Source organism: Pleurodeles waltl, chromosome 2_1 (assembly GCF_031143425.1).
Source record: "Pleurodeles waltl isolate 20211129_DDA chromosome 2_1, aPleWal1.hap1.20221129, whole genome shotgun sequence".
Taxonomy (NCBI): Eukaryota; Metazoa; Chordata; class Amphibia; order Caudata; family Salamandridae; genus Pleurodeles; species Pleurodeles waltl.
Genome location: NC_090438.1, coordinates 292,951,264 through 292,967,713, shown reverse-complemented (window position 1 = coordinate 292,967,713; position 16,450 = coordinate 292,951,264). Strand labels below are relative to the sequence as shown.

General features: G+C 47.9%; 1 protein-coding gene across 1 annotated transcript in view; it reads right to left on the bottom strand.

Annotated features, from left to right (window-relative positions):
* Positions 1-16,450, bottom strand: part of GPC3 (glypican 3) — a 3,152,357-nt gene that overhangs the window by 1,304,815 nt on the left and 1,831,092 nt on the right. The window lies entirely within an intron of this gene.

Genomic DNA, 16,450 nt, shown 5'->3' with positions numbered 1-16,450 from the left:
GATAATTAGCATCCAAAATATTGATGTTCATGAAAGAGAAATAGATACAACAAAACACACCACAAAAATAACAATAAAAAAGAATGTTTTAAACAGTATCAATAAGGAGATCTTTATTACAAATATTACGGTGCAGTGCTCAAAAAAGCAAGTATGTCCAGATATGAAGTGAAATAACAAGAAAGTGCTTTGTAAAAAGACCTCCAGTGGCTGCACTTCTCAAAATACCACGTCCCGCCCAAAAGGAAGAAAAAGCATTTACAATACAATAGGTCTCGCATTTTCTTGAGTTGGCACTGTACATTCATATATGGACTTTTCTTGCCAAATAAATTGGTCGACCCTGCCTCGTAATTTCGTCTTTTTCTGCTATATAATTCCAGTGGCTCTCCATTTAACTTAGGCACTTCCATTTACCTTCTTCCTCTATCCTAAAACATATACAATTATCAAAAGTAAACTTTTGTTTTGGCATTAGAGTGTAATGCTCCAAAAACCATAACAAGAATATAATTTGGGACGGATTGGAGGGTGAAAGGAAAGAGGGAGTTGGGAGTAAAGATGGGGAGGACAAGTGGCGAAGTAACAGTGTCATGGGTTCTGGAGTAAGAAAGCAAAATGGTTGACTGCAATTTTGGTAGGAAAATACAGTAGTAATTATATTTGAGTGTGGTCCATAGGTCACTGGGCCCCGGTGCCACTGCACATGTTGCTCCACTGATAACTAGGCCTTAGGCGAGAAAGCGGAGGGAGCAGAAAAAAGAGGAGTGAAAGGAATACAACAGACAAAAGGAAGAAAGAGAAGGGGTCACAAAGAAATAAAACAAACAATGAGAAAATGAAAACACAACTAACAGTAATTGAGCAAAGGTGTAAGACAACAACAAAGGCAAGGAAGCTAGTAAACATTAGAGAGAAAAAGAGATGGTGAGAGAAACAAGCAGCGAAAGAACGGGGGCATGTAGGTACTGACACATATCCTACAGACAAAGAATGGGAAAACCACTTTGACACTTCGGATCCTGACAAGTAACTTGTGGCTTCCACATCAGATGGAAAAAAGAGGGATTTATAGTCAAACGTGAATTGACAGATAAAGATAAGAAAAACACCAGAGAAAGGAAGGAAGAAATATCTAAAAAAAAAAAAGGGGGAAGGACGCATATAGAGTCAAAGGAAAGAGCATATAAAAAGGCAAAGAAAGAATGAAGAGAAGAGAAAATAATAGTGAAAGATTGTATGCCCGATGAAGAAAAAAAGAGCAGAATAAAACAAGGAAAGAAATAACCAAGTTTTTGCAAGTTTGAAAGAGGAGGTAGCAAGAGGAAGAGGGAAATAAAAAAAGGAAGAGGAGTAGAGTTATAAGAAAGCTCAAAACTGTTAATGTGTGGATTTTAGGAGCTGGAAAGAGAAAAGTGTGGGAGAAAGAAAACATTGAAAGTAAACAGAGTAAAGGAAAGACGGAGTTAGATAGGTGGAACAGACCTTCCCAAACAAAGGTGGCAGCTAGGAGTGGATTTAATTGGCTCCCCCACATCCTCAAACAAAAGTCAGAGTGTCGAACAGCATGGGGTGCTGCAAAAAAAAGCAGGATGTGCATTAGCAGAGTTGTATGTGAACCCCAACGCAGCAATATTGGGGCACTTCAGATCAGGATGGGGGTATAGACAGAGCTGTGTTCTGGCCTAACGCTGGAATAAGAGAAAGGCAGCGGGTGAGGAATGAGAAATGAAGCACCTGTAATTCCTGGTAATGGAATAATCGGGTGCTGCAGGTTAGGGTTGAGGTGCACTAACAAAGTTGTATGTGGGCTGCAGTGCTGGAATAGTAATGGGCACACAAGGTCAGAAGTGGGGTATGTTAATGGACCTATGCGTGGAATCTAGTATTGGCGTGCCAGTGTTGCCTAGTGTTAGCCTGGAGGTGCCCTGGTGAAGCTGTAAGTGGGGCCCAGTAAGAGAGTGGCATTGCTTCTGAACCACATAAGTGAGGAGTCCTGAAGGGCGTGTGTGTGAGCCTTAGTATTAAGGAGAAATGTGCATTGAATGTTAGAATTAATGGGTTCCGGCAGAGCTGTTGTGGTTCCCATCAACAGTGACATTGGATGTTAGACTCGAAGTGCACTGGCTGAGCTGTGTTTTGCTCTTTTGGGTCCAGTATTGGCTTGGCAGTGGGACTGAATATTATAATTGAGCTCCTGTAATGGAACTGTATGTGAGCGGGGTCCATTATATGAAAGGAAGTGACCTTGCTAGGGTAGAACTGAGGTACACTGATGGAGCTGCACCTGAGGTCATAGTACTGGAACAGCAGAGTGTACTGACTGTAAGAACTTATGTGCTCTGCAGGCAGAGTGTGTGCGGTTCTGGCACGGCTGAGAGGCTTGCAGTGTGTGAACTGAGGTGCACTGATGGCGCTGCACCCGAGGTTCCAGTACTGGAACAGCAGTGTGTACTGACTGTAAGAACTGAGGTGCTCTGGCAGACAGTGTGTGTGGGATTCTGGCATGGGCACGCCTGAGGGGCTTGGAGTGTGTGAACTGAAGTGCACTGATGGAACTGCCCCTGAGGTCCTAGTGCTGGAACAGCAGTGTGTACTGACTGTAAGAGCTGATGTGCTCTGCAGACAGTGTGTGTGGAGTTCTGGCATGGCTGAGAGGCTTGCAGTGTGTGAACTGAGGTGCACTGATGGAGCTGCACCCGAGGTACCAGTACTGGAACAGCAGTGTGTACTGACTGTAAGCACTGAGGTGCTCTGGCAGACAGTGTGTGTGGGGTACTGGCATGGCTGAATGACTTGGAGTGTGTGAACCAAGGTGCATGGATGGAGCTGCGTCCGAGGTTCCAGTACTGGAACAGCAGTGTGTACTGACTGTAAAAACTGAGGGGCTCTGGCAGACAGCATGTGTGGGGTTCTGGCATGGGCACGGCTGAGGGGCTTGTCATGTGTGAACTGAGGTACACTGATGGACTGCTCCCAAGTTCCCAGTACTGGAACAGCAGTGTGTACTGACTAAGAACTGAGGTGCTCTGTCAGACACTGTGTGTGGGGTCCTGTTACAGGCATGGCTGAGGGACTTGGAGTGTGTGAGCTGCAGTGCACTGATGGAGCTGTGCTCGAGATCCCAGTACTGGAGCAGCAGAGTGTACTAATTGCGAGAACTGAGGTGCTCTGGCAGACAGCATGTGTGGGGTTCCTGGCACTGGCACGGCCAAGGACTTGGAGTGTGTAAACTGTGGTGCACTGATGGAGCTGTGTCCGAGGTCCCAGTATTGGAGCAGCAGAGTGTACTGACTGCAAGAACTGAGGTGCTCTGCAGACAGCATGTGTGGGGTTCCTGGCACTCGCACAGCTGAGGGCTTGTAGTGTGTGAACTGAGGTGCACTGATGGAGCTGCACCGAGGTCCCAGTATTGAAGCAGCAGAGTGTACTAACTGCGAGAACTGAGGTGCTCTGGCAGACAACCTGTGTGGAGTTCCTGGCACTGGCACAGCTGAAGGCTTGCAGTGGGTGAACTGTGGCACACTGATGGTGCTGCACCAGAGATCCCAGTACTGGAGCAGCAGAGTGTACTGACTGCGAGAACTAAGGTGCTCTGGCAGACAGCATGTGTTGGGTTCCAGGCACAGCTGAGGGCCTGGAGTGTGTGAACTGAGGTGCACTGATGAAGCTGTGTCCGAGGTCCCAGTACTGGAGCAGCAGAATGTACAGACTGCAAGAACTGAGGTGCTCTGACAGACAGCGTATGTGGGGTTCCTGGCACTGACACAGCTGAGGGCTTGTAGTGTGTGGACTTTGGTACACTGATGGAGCTGTGCCCGAGGTCCCAGTACTGGAGCAGCAGAGTGTACTGACTGCGAGAACTGAGGTGCTCTGGCAGACAGCGTGTGTGGGACTCCTGGCAATGGCACAGCTGAGGGCTTGGAGTATGTGAACTGAGGTGCAATTATGGAGCTGTGCCTGAAGTCCCAGCACTGGAGCAGCAGAGTGTATGGACTGCAAGAACTGAGGTGCGCTGGCAGGCAGTGTTTGTGGTGTTACTGGCACTGGCACGGCTGAGGGCTTGGAGTGTGTGAACTGAGGTGCTCTGATGGAGCTGCGAGTGGGATCTCAGTATGGAGAAGAAGTGGGCACTGTCTCTAAGGACTGCAGAGCCCTGGTAGAGCTGGGTGCCTAGGCCATAAGCAATCACAAGCGATCCTCTGCCCTTGCTCTCAGCACACCGGCAGGCACACTTGGTAAAGAAAATCCAGGACAATAAAGAGCAGAAGCCAGGCAGCTGAGAGAGGTTGCAGAGAACTCACAAAGGCCAAATGTGACCAAGTTAACATCCTGATTTATAGCCTTGTTCGCAGCTAAGAACAGAGGAAGAGTACTCTGCAAATGAAAAGGGAAGCTTCCCTGGAGAGGAGCAGGAAACAAAGTAAAAAAAAAAAACCTCCCCTACAGACCAGATAACTAGGACAACGCATAATTGTACAGTAGTTGTTCCCTGCTCCCAGACAGAAGAAGGGGGGACAAAGAGGCATAACTGACCACTAACAAGCAAGGATTTTCAAATGACACTGAAGCTAACAAATGAAATAGCTAGAAGTCCACAATAGAAGTATACTTAAAGGTATACAAGAGGTCCTACGCTTACGCTCAACCTAAAAACTAGAGGAGACTAGCACATCCACCTTCATCATAAGGTCATATTTGGAAGGCCTTCTCCGTGCAATTATCAATGACCAGTTTACAATAGGAAACAAGATTACATACCAATATCATCCACATTAATTTCACGTCTTCATGTCTGCAGTAAAGCTGCATTGAGATCCCTTTACTAAACTCGCCTGTGTGTAGACAGGTTTCACAAGCCAGTTTTGTCTAAAAGCTGCATTCACCGTCAAACTCACATCCTTCAAAGGAACTCTGGAATTGAGTTGTAAATAATTGAATTGTGTACAACTTGTGTTGCCTTGTAGAGTTAGTGAGTTACCACATGCTTGACGACCAAGCAGTTTTCTGCGCCTGTGCGCTTTATCACAATATCGCTTCTGATTTATACATAGAAAGAGATTGTAATAATAAGATGCATAGTATGTTACCTGGAGATCTATGAACCCATTGATTTAGCTTTCATTAATTTCTTTGTTCGAGATAGTCGCACTATTGACTATATTATTACTAATAACTCTCCAGCAAATAACCAGAAAACAACCGGTCAGTAAAATGGTTTGTGAAAATGTATTGTGCCCTCAGTTCTTGATGGTGGTTGTTAGACCTGACAGCCTTAGGGTGGTCACCCCTACCTTTTTGCCTGCCTCCCTCCACTTTTTGGACACTGTTTTTGCTGGCTTTTAGACTCTGCGCACTTTATCCCTGCTAACCAGGGCTAAAATGCATATGCTCTCTCCCTTTAAACATAGTAACCTTGGATCATACCTGATTGGACTATTTAATTTACTTATAAGTCCCTAGTAATGTGCACTATATGTGCCTAGGGCCGGTAGATTAAATGCTACTAGTGGGCCTGCAGCACTGGTTGTGCCACCCACTTAAGTAGCCCCTTTACCTTGTCTCAGGCTTGCCATTGCAAGGCCTGTGTGTGCAGTTTCACTGTCACCTCAACTTGGCATTTAAAAGTACTTGCCAAGCCTAAACCTCCCCTTTCTCCACATATAAGTCACCTCTAATGTGTGCCCTAGGTAACCCCTAGAGCAGGGTGCTGTGTGGGTGAAAGGCAGGACATGTACCTGTGTAGTTTACATGTCCTGGTAGTGTAAAACTCCTAAATTCGTTTTTACACTACAGTGAGGCCTGGAGTAGGAAGGTCATATTTAGTATGGCCAGAATGGTAGTACCAAATCCTGCTGACTGGAGAAGTTGGATTTAATATTACTATTCTAGAAATGTCACTTTTAGAAAGTGAGCATTTCTTTGCACTTAAATCTTTCTGTGCCTTACAATCCACGTCTGGCTGGGCTTAGCTGACAGCTCCTTTTGCATTCACTCAGACACACCCCAAACACAGGGTACTCAGCCTGACTTGCATACATCTGCATTTTGAATGGGTCTTCCTGGGCTGGGAGTGTGGAGGGCCTGCTCTCACACAAAGGACTGCCACACCCCCTACTGGGACCCTGGCAGACAGAATTGAGCTGAAAGGGGACCTGGTGCACTTCTTAGCCACTCTTTGAAGTCTCCCCCACTTCAAAGCACATTTGGGTATAAAATAGGGCCTCTGCCCTACCTCATCAGACACTTGCTGGAGAAGAAACCTGAACCAGAACCTGCATCCTGCCAAGAAGAACTGCCTGGCTGCCTAAAGGACTCACCTGACTGCTTTCTACAAAGGACTGCTGCCTTGCTGTTGCCCTGCTGCCTTGCTGAACTCTTGCCTTGCTGCTGAAGTGCTCTCCAAGGGCTTGGATAGAGCTTGCCTCCTGTTCCCTGAAGTCTCAGGACCAAAAAGACTTCTCTTTTTCATTTGGACGCCTTGTGCACCGAAAAATTCGACACACAGCTTGCTCTGCGGTGAAAAATTCACTGCACGCTGATCCGGAAAGACGCCGCTCGACGCGACGCCTGCGGTGTGACCGGAACTTCGACGCACGGCCTCGCCTGGACAACGCCGCCCGACTCCAGAAAGGAAATCAACGCGATGCCTGCCGTGAGGGAGAAGATTCCACACACAGCCCACCGGAACGACGCGCAGCCGGAAAACAAACCTAGGATTCCACGCACAGACCCCGGGACATCTGGTAATCCCGCGAACCACAGAAAGAGACTGTCCGCGCGCTGGAAAACGATGCCCGACTTCCCCGCGTGAAAAATAACGATGCAAGTCCGTGTGTGCAGGGGCGAAATCGACGCAGACACAATTTTTCCACTTATCTCTTCTTCTGTGGCCCTTTGCGGAGATTTTCCACTTTAAACCAGGTACTTTGTATTTGAAAGAGACTTTGTTTGCTTTTTAAAGACTTAAAACACTTTATATCACTTTTCAGTGATATCTCTACAATTTCATATTGCATCTTTATTCGTTTTGACCTGCAATTATCCAGATAAATATTATATATTTTTTTCTAAACACTGTGTGGTGTATTTTTGTGGTGCTATATTGTGTTATTGTATGATTTATTGCACACATACTTTACACATTGCCTTCTAAGTTAAGCCTGACTACTCGTGCCAAGCTACCAGAGGGTGGGCACAGGATAATTTTGGATTGTGTGTGACTTACCCTGACTAGAGTGAGGGTTCTTGCTTGGACAGAGGGTAACCTGACTGCCAACCAAAAACCCAATTTCTAACATTGGTGATCAGCGGTGAGGATAGGACTTGTATTTGCGCAGTGACATACAGTAGCTAAGTATTTCACTACCTACCCACAGTTGAAGGTCAACTTGATTTTTATCTCTTTTTTGCAAATTCGTTTTTTTCCTGACAATTTTCAAAAACTAAATCCTCACTCAACATGTCTCTGGGTGGGTCTCAGGTAGGAGACTTTGACCTAGCCATGTTGGATATATATACTGTCAAACAGCTAAGAGGGTTATGCAGGGTGATGAGAGTACCCACCCAAGGGGCCTCCAAAAAGGAGGACTTTCAAGTGGCGCTAAGGGCCTGGGCAGAAGCCCATTTAGAGGAGGATGATGAGGAAGAGGAGCCAGAAAATGGCCCCTCAGAGGATCTGTTGCTATCAGTGGGTGATGTTACCACTGCAATTGTGCCCCCTTCCAGACCAGGGAGCAGTGTCTCTGTGCAAAGCCTGACCACAGAGGAAAGGAGAGAGGAAAGGGAGGTCCAATTGCAAATGGCAAAACTGAAAATTGAGGCTCAACAGGAGGAAAGAAGGGCAGAGAGAGAAGCCAAGCAAGCTGAGGCTGAAAGAGCAGCCAAACAGATTGAAGCTGAAAGAGCTGAAGCTGCAGCTGAGAGAGCCTTGGCTGAAAAGAAACTTTTGTTGGCTCATGAACTGAGTCTCAAGGAGCTGGATCTCAAGGTAAAGCAGTCTGAATCCAGCAGTAATGGTGGCAGCATACAGACAGGACCTGCTGGAGAAAAGAAGGTTCGTATACCCAAAAATGTGGTGCCCAGTTTTGTGGTGGGAGATGACATAGATAAATGGTTAGCTGCTTATGAAGTTGCACTAAGGGCTCATGAGGTTCCTGAAGGGCAATGGGGGGTAGCTATGTGGGGTTATGTGCCGCCTTTGGGGAGGAACACACTTCTCACATTGGACAAACCGGATCAAAACACATACCCACTTCAGAAAGCCATTTTACTTGCCAAGTTTGGGCTGACCCCTGAGAGATATCGTCAGAGGTTCAGGGACAGCAACAAACTATCCACACAAACATAGGTAGATTTCTTTGACTTTTCCAGTAAGGCACTGAATGGATGGGTGCGGGGCTGCAAAGTAGATGATTACACAGGATTATATAATTTGATTCTGAGAGAGCATATGCTTGGTATTTGTTTTACAGAGTTGCGCCAGCACCTAGTAGACAGTAAGCTGACTGATCCCAGGAAGCTTGCTGAGGAGGCGGACCTCTGGACTAGTACCAGAGTGTCCAAGAAGGTATCTGGGGGGGACACCCACAAAGGTGGTCAGGGTTCCCATCAGAAGAAAGAGGGGGGAGAAAAACTTAAAAACAAGGAGTTCTCAAAAGGCCCCCAAAATAGTTCCCAAGGGAGTAATGGTAACCAGTCCCGGTCTGATTCTCAAAAAAAAGGTTTCACTGACCATAAGACAGGGAGGTTTGTACACCACTGTTCAGAGTGCAATAAGTATGGGCACCCTGCGGGCGACTCCAAGTGTCCCAAGAGAGCACAGCCCCCCCAAGGAGGGCAGACACCTGGGTTGGCTAGCATAGCGCTCGGGGAGGAGATGGTCCCAGACAGTTTTGGAGTACAGACAGAGGTAACCCTAGTGTCCCTGGGGGATGCAGAGATGGTGCCAAAAGCCCACATGCCTGCCAATACTTCCAAGTATAGACAGTGGGTCACCATCAATGGGCAAAGGGTGGAGGCTCTACGTGACACAGGAGCCAGCATGACTACTGTCAAGGGTCAGCTGGTGTCAGCAGAGCAGGTCATCCCCAATACATTTCACCAGGTCATAGTTGCTGACAATTGTGAGAGCCACCTACTGGTAGCTCTGGTTCCCTTTGAGTGGGGGGGGGTCTCTGGTACTCTGAAAGTAGCTGTGAGTCCTGCCATGCCTGTAGATTGTCTGTTAGGCAACGACGTTGAGCACACTACCTGGAAAGAAGTAGAGCTAAGGTCACACTTTGAAATGTTAGGATTGCCTGAGTGGGTCTGCATGACCACACAGTCCATGGCTGACCGAGAGGGAAGTCAAGGGTGTCTGGAGCCTGGAACAATGGCCCAGACAACTGCCAAGAGGAGGGGCAAGGGGCAAGGGAAACCGGTCCCAGAAGTTCCCGCAGTGGTTGACGGGGTTCCTGAGGAGGAGGCCCCGAGCCAACTGGGGAAGACATTGCCACCCTAGGTGATCTACCTGAGCTTGCTGGCTGGCAAGTTGAGGGTGGACCCACCATGGAGGAATTCTGCAAGGCGCAGAAAGAATGTCCCACTCTAGAGGGTATGAGGAAGCAAGCCTCAGCCCAGGCAGCAGGTGAAGCCTCTGGCGATCACCAAATATATTGGGAGAATGATCTCCTCTACAGAGAGCCTAAGGTTCCGGCCATTGGGGCAGCGCGTGCGCTGGTGGTCCCCCAGTGTTACCGAACCTTCCTACTGGGTCTGGCTCACGACATTCCCCTGGCAGGACATTTGGGGCAAGACAAGACCTTTGACAGGCTTGTCACCCACTTTTATTGGCCCAGAATAAGGACAAACTCAGATACGTTCTGTAGATCTTGTCCTACCTGCCAGGTCAGTGGTAAAACAGGAAAAAGGGTTAAGGCCCCACTGATTCCACTTCCTGTCGTTGGCACCCCCTTTGAAAGGGTGGGCATCGACATCGTTGGTCCATTGGACCCCAAAACTGCCCTAGGCAACAGGTTCATCCTGGTTCATCCTGGTTTTGGTGGACCATGCCACCCGTTACCCAGAGGCAATCCCTCTGAGGGCCGTAACTGCACCGGTGGTGACCAGAACTCTGATGGGGATATTTACCCGTGTGGGTTTCCCAAAGGAGATACTGTCTGACAGAGGCACTAACTTCATGTCTGCATACATGAAGTCTATGTGGGATGCGTGTGGTGTAACCTACAAGTTCACCACACCCATCACCCCCAATCTAATGGTCTTGTGGAGAGATTCAACAAGACCTTGAAAGGCATGATTGGTGGCATCCCTGAGGCCCTGAGGCATAAGTGGGACGTCCTCTTACCATGCCTTCTCTTTGCTTACAGAGAGGTACCCCAGAAGGGGGTAGGGTTCAGTCCCTTTGAGCTTCTCTATGGGTACCCTGTCATGGGACCCTTAAGCATTGTCAAAGAGGGGTTGGAGAAAGCTCCAAAGGCACCCCCTCAGGATGTGGTCAGCTACATGTTGGCCCTCCGCAACCAGATGACCCGCTTCTGGAAAGAGGCCAAAAGTAACCTTGAGGCCAGTCAAGAGGTAATGAAACGCTGGTATGACCAGAAGGCCACCCTTGTAGAGTTTCAACCTGGAGACAAAGTGTGGGTAATGGAGACAGTAGAGCCTAGAGCTCTCCAGGACCGCTGGTCTGGCCCATTTGAAGTAAAGGAGCGGAAAGGGGAGGCCACTTACCTAGTGGACCTCTAAACCCCTAGGAACCCCCAAGGGTGCTCCATGTCAACCGACTGAAGCCTCATTTTGAGAGGTCTGAAGTCAACATGCTTCTAGTCACAGATGAAGGAATGGAAGAGGAGAGTGAACCTCTCCTCGACCTCTTCTCTGCCCAAGAAGGTGATGGGTCAGTGAGAGGTGTCATTCTCTCTGACTCCCTGACCATAAACCAGAGAGGAGACTGCTATGAGCTGTTGGAGCAGTTCTCCCCCCTGTTCTCCCTTACTCCTGGACTGACCCACCTCTGTGTTCATGACATTGACACAGGTGACAGTCTTCCTGTGAAGAACAAAATTTACAGGTTATCGGATAAGGTGAAGGCCAGCATCAAGGAGGAGGTCTCCAAGATGTTAGTTTTAAGGGTTATTGAGAAATCCAGTAGCCCCTGGGCCAGCCCTGTGGTGTTAGTACCTAAGGCTACTGCCCCAGGTGCGAAGCCAGAACTCAGGTTCTGTGTGGACTACCGGGGTCTCAACTCAGTCACACGGACTGATGCTCACCCCATCCCCCGAGCTGATGAGCTCATTGACAGACTAGGCGCTGCCAAGTTCCTAAGTACGTTTGATCTTACTTCAGGGTACTGGCAGATCGCCCTGACTGAGGGGGCTAAAGAGAGATCAGCATTTTCCACACCTGATGGCCATTACCAGTCCTGGGTGATGCCATTTGGGTTGAAAAATGCCCCCGCTACCTTCCAACGGTTGGTCAATGGGGTCGTAGCTGGCAAGGATGCCTTCTGTGCAGCCTACCTGGACTACATAGCTGTCTACAGTTCCAGCTGGAAGGAACACCTGCTCCACCTCAAGGAGGTGCTTCAGGCCCTGCAACAGGCAGGCCTGACCATCAAGGCTAGTAAGTGTCAGATTGGGCAGGGTTCCGTGGTGTACTTGGGACACCTAGTTGGTGGTGGTAAGGTGCAGCCACTCCAGGCCAAGATTGAAACTATCAAGGCCTGGCAACCACCTAGAACACAGACTGAGGTGAGAGCCTTTTTAGGCCTCACTGGATACTACCGCAGATTTGTCAAGGGCTATGGTACCATTGTGTCACCCTTGACAGAACTCACTTCCAAGAAACAACCTAGGTTTGTGAATTGGACAGAGGCTTGTCAGAAAGCCTTTGACTCTCTGAAGGAAGCCATGTGCACGGCCCCCGTGCTCAAGGCCCCTGACTACTCCAAGGAATTTATCATGCAGACAGACGCTTCAGAGCATGGCATAGGGGTGGTCCTAGCACAGCTAAACGAGGAGGGCCTAGGCCAACTAGTAGTCTTTATTAGCAGAAGGCTATTACCACGGGAACAGAGGTGGAGTGCTATTGAGAGAGAAGCTTTTGCTGTGGCCTGGGCACTGAAGAAGCTGAGGCCATACCTGTTTGGAACTCACTTCCGGGTTCAGACAGACCACAGGCCCCTCAGATGGCTCATGGAGATGAGGGGTGAAAATTCGAAACTCTTGAGGTGGTCCATTTCCCTACAGGGGATGGACTTTACGGTGGAGCATCGCCCAGGGGTTGACCACGCCAATGCTGATGGCCTCTCCAGATACTTCCGCCTTAGCGATGAGAGCTCCCAGGAGGTTGGGTAGCTCTCTCCACTTTCAGCTGGGGGGGACACATGTTAGACCTGACAGCCTTAGGGTGGTCACCCCTAACTTTTTGCCTACCTCCCTCCACTTTTTGGACACTGTTTTTGCTGGCTTTTAGACTCTGCGCACTTTATCCCTGCTAACCAGGGCTAAAGTGCATATGCTCTCTCCCTTTAAACATGGTAACCTTGGATCATACCTGATTGGACTATTTAATTTACTTATAAGTCCCTAGTAATGTGCACTATATGTGCCTAGGGCCTGTAGATTAAATGCTACTAGTGGGCCTGCAGCACTGGTTGTGCCACCCACTTAAGTAGCCCCTTTACCTTGTCTCAGGCTTGCCATTGCAAGGCCTGTGTGTGCAGTTTCACTGTCATCTCGACTTGGCATTTAAAAGTACTTGCCAAGCCTAAACCTCCCCTTTCTCCACATATAAGTCAACTCTAATGTGTGCCCTAGGTAACCCCTAGAGCAGGGTGTTGTGTGGGTGAAAGGCAGGCCATGTACCTGTGTAGTTTACATGTCCTGGTAGTGTAAAGCTCCTCAATTCGTTTTTACACTACTGTGAGGCCTGCTCCCTTCATAGGCTAACATTGGGGCTGCCCTCATACAGTATTGAAGTGGTAGCTGCTGATCTGAAGGGAGTAGGAAGGTCATATTTAGTATGGCCGGAATGGTAGTACCAAATCCTGCTGACTGGTGAAGTTGGATTTAATATTACTATTCTAGAAATGCCACTTTCAGAAAGTGAGCATTTCTTTGCACTTAAATCTTTCTGTGCCTTACAATCCACGTCTGGCTGGGCTTAGCTGACCGCTCCTTGTGCATTCACTCAGACACACCCCAAACACAGGGTACTCACCCTCACTTGCATACATCTGCATTTTGAATGGGTCTTCCTGGGCTGGGAGGGTGGAGGGCCTGCTCTAACACAAAGGACTGCCACACCCCCTACTGGGACCCTGGCAGACAGGATCGAACTGAAAGGGGACCTGGTGCACTTCTTAGCCACTCTTTGAAGTCTCCCCCACTTCAAAGGCACATTTGGGTATTAAAATAGGGCCTCTGCCCTACCTCATCAGACACTTGCTGGAGAGGAAACCTGAACCAGAACCTGCATCCTGCCAAGAAGAACTGCCTGGCTGCCTAAAGGACTCACCTGACTGCTTTCTACAAAGGACTGCTGCCTTGCTGTTGCCCTGCTGCCTTGCTGAACTCTTGCCTTGCTGCTGAAGTGCTCTCCAAGGGCTTGGATAGAGCTTGCCTCCTCTTCCCTGAAGTCTCAGGACCAAAAAGACTTCTCTTTTTCATTTGGACGCCTTGTGCGCCGAAAAATTAAATGCACAGCTTGCTCCGCTGTGAAAAATTCACTGCACGCCGATCCGGAAAGACGCCCCTCGACGCGACGCCTGCGGTGCGACCGGAACTTCGACGCACGGCCTCGCTTGGACAACGCCGCCCCACTCCAGAAAGGAAATCGACGCAACGCCTACCGTGAGGGAGAAGATTCCACGCACAGCCCACCGGAACGACGAGCAGCCGGAAAACAAGCCTAGGATTCCACGCACAGCCCCCGGACATCTGGTAATCCCGCGAACCACAGAAAGAGACTGTCCGCGCGCCGTAAAACGACGACTGACTTCCCCGCATGAAAAATAACGACGCAAGTCCTTGTGTGCAGGGGAGAAATCGACGCAGACACCATTTTTCCACGTATCTCTTCTTCTGCGGCCCTTTGTGGAGATTTTCCACTTTGAACCTGGTACTTTGTGCTTGAAAGAGACTTTGTTTGCTTTTTAAAGACTTAAGACACTTTATATCACTTTTCAGTGATATCTCTACAATTTCATATTGCATCTTTATTCGTTTTGACCTGCAATTATCCAGATAAATATTATATATTTTTTCTAAACTCTGTGTGGTGTATTTTTGTGGTGCTATATTGTGTTATTATATGATTTATTGCACAAATACTTTACACATTGCCTTCTAAGTTAAGCCTGACTGCTCGTGCCAAGCTACCAGAGGGTGGGCACAGGATAATTTTGGATTGTGTGTGACTTACCCTGACTAGAATGAGGGTTCTTGCTTGGACAGAGGGTAACCTGACTGCCAACCAAAAACCCCATTTCTAACAGTGGTGAATCTGGGCACGGGTGAAAGAAACTGTGCCCCAGTCTGGACTACATATTGTGTGGTAATGTTGTACCTCGCAGTTTTACTTTGCACAACTTTCAAGGTATTAAATACAGAAATATGCACAGGGTCGGACTGGCCTATAGGACAATCAGATGGTGCCTGATGGGCTGGGCTTCCAGATCAGTGTGTGGGCCGGTGTTTAGGAGTGTGTGAGCCTGTTTTTATGACCAGACGGACCGGTTTTACTATTGATTTCCCTAATATTACCACAAATATTGCGTGCAGCAAACACAAATGCAATGCAGTCTTCTATCTTAGCAAAATACCTATGCAACATGCCTTTATAAGTTCAAAACTGGTCTGATTTCCAAACGTGGCCAAGTTTTTTAGCTATCTTGTAGCTAATGGGGGCCACTTTTATCTTGGTGCCCGGGGCCTATTTTTGGTCCCAGTCCGACCCTGAATGTGCATGCGGAACACAGATTGAAATGAGGAATGTATTGCCATAAATGATATGTAAAAGCACAACTGTTTCAAATGAGCATTGTTCGATATGTACGGAAAAATCAACGCACATCAAAGGTTAAGTGGGGCGGGAACATTGCATCTGTTAAGCACACGATGGGCTCTCTCATGAGGAAATTCGAGTGCCACCTCACCACTTTTGCGCCATCACATTGTCGCGTCAGAGGTGTGCAGTGTTGTCTCAATCGCACATCCACAGAGCCTGTCATGACAGCGGAAAATAAACAAACTAAACATGTCTGAAGGGCTGTTAGTCCAGGGTCTGCCCATCGGACATGCACAGGTTTGCTCTTCTAGGGGTCTCACAGCTCTCCAGCTCAGCAATCTACGCCAGCTTTCCAATAAATAGAAGTCCTCAGCCACTCCGAAAGTATAATTGACATCTCAGGGTCACCAATCATGAATGAACTGTTAATTACATTTTAGATGTGACATATGGTCTGCCATGCAGTTGGAACATGACTCAGGGTTGATAGGATCCAAGGATCATGAGGGAGAGGTGAGTCAGATGAGAATGTGTGCAGCCAGCAAATCAGAAGGTAGCTATTTTAAAATGATACAGAAATGCATTTATTGTCACTGGCTTAGTGTTGTGTGTGATGCATGCCTGTGTGTGCGCCTGTGTGTGCGCGTGTGTGCATGTCTCCTTGCACATCTGTGCGAGGTAGTATTTGAACTTGTGCAAACGCTGACGTAGAATGTTGATTATGGCGTACCGGTGGTTATTTCTAGCGTTGTGTGGGGTTTTATGCCATCATGGTGCCCATCTGTGGTACAATGCTGGCCTTGGGATTAAGGCGGCAATCCTTCACTCGTTCTTTGCGTATTCTAGTCATCTATGCCATGGTGGTCCTGGCATAAAGGTGGTAATTCCTGGGCTATTGTGCGCATTCATGCAGTGATGGTGTCCATCACTGGAGTACTGCTAGTTCAATGGTGGCAGCTCTGGACACATTTTGGGCATGATATAATTATCACAGACATAGTAATGACCATATTTTATTAATGGTAATTCGTGTTACATGACTGGCATCCATGGAATCGCAATATCACCATTCCCTTCCTTTAGTATACTGAAAACTATGGCACAATGATGATAATTCAAGGTACATTGGGGTAATCCACTGGGTGACGATTTTGATGCAAGGGCCCGAAAGCAGATATGACAGTAGTGCATGGGAGCACCTGATGAAATAAACAGACTGATGTTTCGACACCAAAGATACATCCATTAAAAAGCAAAGATGGTAATTTAGGACAACGTTGTGTTTTCATGAAAATAATGCTTCGTATTTTGAGGGATTGTTTATTTTTCCAAAAAGAAAAGCTTGAAACTAATAGCTAACGGTGAGTAGTGTCATGGTGTACCACGCTGATCCTTCTGGGGAAAATGAGTAAATTTCTAAATATGTATGTGCATCTGATAC